This window comes from Pseudophryne corroboree, chromosome 7, assembly GCF_028390025.1.
Source record: "Pseudophryne corroboree isolate aPseCor3 chromosome 7, aPseCor3.hap2, whole genome shotgun sequence".
NCBI classification, from domain to species: Eukaryota; Metazoa; Chordata; class Amphibia; order Anura; family Myobatrachidae; genus Pseudophryne; species Pseudophryne corroboree.
The window spans coordinates 258,516,483-258,519,342 of NC_086450.1; the positions used below are offsets into that span (position 1 = coordinate 258,516,483).

Genomic DNA, 2,860 nt, shown 5'->3' on the forward strand with positions numbered 1-2,860 from the left:
TTCCAATGCGTAACTCTTTGCAAAAGAGAGATATTGGCAAGGAAAAGCTGTCTTGTCCTTTGCATTTTTCTCCCAAACGAAGGACACTAGAAAGAAAATTTTAAAGCCTCCTGTTAGGCCATCATCTACACGGCATAGCCCTGAATTTTCCAATGCGCAGCTCTTTGCAAAAGAGAGATATTGGCAAGGAAAAGCTGTCTTGTACCTTTGCATTTTTCTCCCAAACGAAGGACACTAGAAAGAAAATTTTAAAGCCTCCTGTTAGGCCATCATCTACACGGCATAGCCCTGAATTTTCCAATGCGCAGCTCTTTGCAAAAGAGAGATATTGGCAAGGAAAAGCTGTCTTGTACCTTTGCATTTTTCTCCCAAACGAAGGACACTAGAATGAAAATTTTAAAGCCTCCTGTTAGTGCTTCATCTACACGGTATAGCCCTGAATATTTCAATGCGCAGCTCTTTGCAAAAGAGAGATATTGGCAAGGGAAAGCTGTCTTGTACCTTTGCATTTTTCTCCCAAACGAAGGACACTAGAATGAAAATTTTAAAGCCTCCTGTTAGGCCATCCTTTTGCGGCGCTTGGATGACCCCTAGTTCGCATTAAACACCTCCACCCTCCTTCGGTGTGGGGCTCATGTTGGCTATGCCCCAGCCCCTGAAGCATTCAAGCTGATTTCTTGCAGCAGCTGGGCACTGTAACAGCTCCAGAGCTGCTCTGTAAGGCAAGTAAAAGGGTGTGGGCCCTGCAGCACTACCTGTAGTTCGCATTGTATGTTGGAAGGCACAAATTAAGCAGACGGGAGAAGTCAGGATAGTGCGCAAGGGCATAGAAGGGAGCGGCTCAAGAAAAGAGAAGTGGAAACAGACAGCAAACTAGGCTGGAGAGAGACCTGAGACAAAGAGATCTGAATTATACGAGAGCCGACCAGGGGAAACACAAATTATGTAGTCAAGTTTCTCACATTTGGGGAAATCACAGGAGCAGCACACCCAGAGTGCAATGGGTGAGCCTTGCCCTGGGAGAAGCACCTTCATGATCATAGTATCTCACCTGGCAGGTAAGTAGGAGTTGGGCTAGAGCTGGGGAGGGTCGCTGCTCGGGCACCCCCCTGTCAAGTGAAGGAGATCCAACTGAGGCAGCACAAGGAAACTCTCGAAAGAAGAACAAGGCTAGAGGAAGATCTGAGACAAATAAATCTGACTTTTACCAGAGCTGACCAGAGGAAAGAACAAACACAGTCCCCCACTACCACAAATAATGCAGTCGAGTTTCCCACATTTGGGGAAATCATACGGGTCAGCATACCCAGAATGCAATGAATGAACCTCACCCTGGGAGAACAATCTTCATGACCATGGTATCTCCTATGCAAAATAAGTATGATTTGGGATAGGGCTGGGGAGGGCCGCTGCTCAGGCACATCTCTGTCAAGTAAAGGAGATCCAACTGAGGCAGCACAAGGGAACTCTCATCTGGGGACAACAACTGCAGGGAGAACACATATTTTCAGATGAACATGGGAGGGCAGAAGGCTACCTAATACTGAAGCACCCCCAAACAACAAACCAAATGCAACAACTAGTGCAAGCATTCCTGGGGGAAGGCCTGCAGCAGATGGATTTGCATATGGTGATGTCATCCAAGCAGTGGGTCAAAGTTGGCTTCAACCCTCGTCTGCATATGAAAAGAGAAAAGGGGCGTGCAGGGCATGGCAGCCTTTTGCAGCGCTTGGATGACCCCTAGTTCACATTAAACACCTCCACCCTCCTTCGGTGTGGGGCTCATGTTGGCTATGCCCCAGCCCCTGAAGCATTCAAGCTGATTTCTTGCAGCAGCTGGGCACTGTAACAGCTCCAGAGCTGCTCTGTAAGGCAAATAAAAGGGTGTGGGACCTGCAGCACTACCTGTAGTTCGCATTGTGCGTTGGAAGGCACAAAGTAAGCAGACGGGAGAAGTCAGGATAGTGCGCAAGGGCATAGAAGGGAGCGGCTCAAAAAAAGAGAAGTGGAAACAGACAGCAAACTAGGCTGGAGAGAGACCTGAGACAAAGAGATCTGAATTATACGAGAGCCGACCAGAGGAAACACAAATTATGCAGTCAAGTGTCCCACATTTGGGGAAATCACAGGAGCAGCACACCCAGAGTGCAATGGGTGAGCCTTGCCCTGGGAGAAGCACCTTCCTGATCATAGTATCTCACCTGGCAGGTAAGTAGGAGTTGGGCTAGAGCTGGGGAGGGTCGCTGCTCGGGCACCCCCCTGTCAAGTGAAGGAGATCCAACTGAGGTAGCACAAGGGAAGTCTCGGAAGAAGAACAAGGCTAGAGGAAGATCTGAGACAAAGAACTCTGACTTTTACCAGAGCTGACCAGAGGAAAGCACAAACACAGTCCCCCACTACCACAAATAATGCAGTCGAGTTTCCCACATTTGGGGAAATCACAGGGGTCAGCATACCCAGAAAGCAATGACTGAACCTCACCCTGGGAGAACAATCTTCATGACCATGGTATCTCCTATGCAAAATAAGTATGATTTGGGATAGGGTTGGGGAGGGCCGCTGCTCAGGCACATCTCTGACAAGTAAAGGAGATTCAACTGAGGCAGCACAAGGGAACTCTCATCTGGGGACAACAACTCCAGGGAGAACACATATTTTCAGATGAACATGGGAGGGCAGAAGGTTGCCTAATACTGAAGCACCCCCAAACAACAAACTGTCAAAGTCAAAAATATTACATAGAGAGAACATACAAACCACACACACATTTAAGTCGATATACTTGACACATTTAAGTCGATATACTTGCAAATATGCGCAGCGAGCACAGCAATATATGGAAACACACGCATTTGCTCGG

At 47.9% G+C, this 2,860-nt stretch overlaps 4 non-coding genes across 4 annotated transcripts; all 4 read right to left on the reverse strand.

Moving 5' to 3' along the window:
• Positions 1–903: 903 nt before the first annotated feature.
• LOC134946654 (U1 spliceosomal RNA) lies at positions 904–1,066 on the reverse strand. The gene has a single exon (XR_010182316.1). It is a non-coding gene; the product is annotated as a U1 spliceosomal RNA (small nuclear RNA).
• A 152-nt stretch (positions 1,067–1,218) lies between these two features.
• On the reverse strand, positions 1,219–1,382 carry LOC134946556 (U1 spliceosomal RNA). Its single transcript, XR_010182244.1, has one exon. It is a non-coding gene; the product is annotated as a U1 spliceosomal RNA (small nuclear RNA).
• Positions 1,383–2,053: 671 nt separating this feature from the next.
• Positions 2,054–2,216, reverse strand: LOC134946612 (U1 spliceosomal RNA). The gene has a single exon (XR_010182286.1). It is a non-coding gene; the product is annotated as a U1 spliceosomal RNA (small nuclear RNA).
• Positions 2,217–2,368: 152 nt separating this feature from the next.
• On the reverse strand, positions 2,369–2,532 carry LOC134946521 (U1 spliceosomal RNA). Its single transcript, XR_010182215.1, has one exon. It is a non-coding gene; the product is annotated as a U1 spliceosomal RNA (small nuclear RNA).
• Positions 2,533–2,860: the final 328 nt, after the last annotated feature.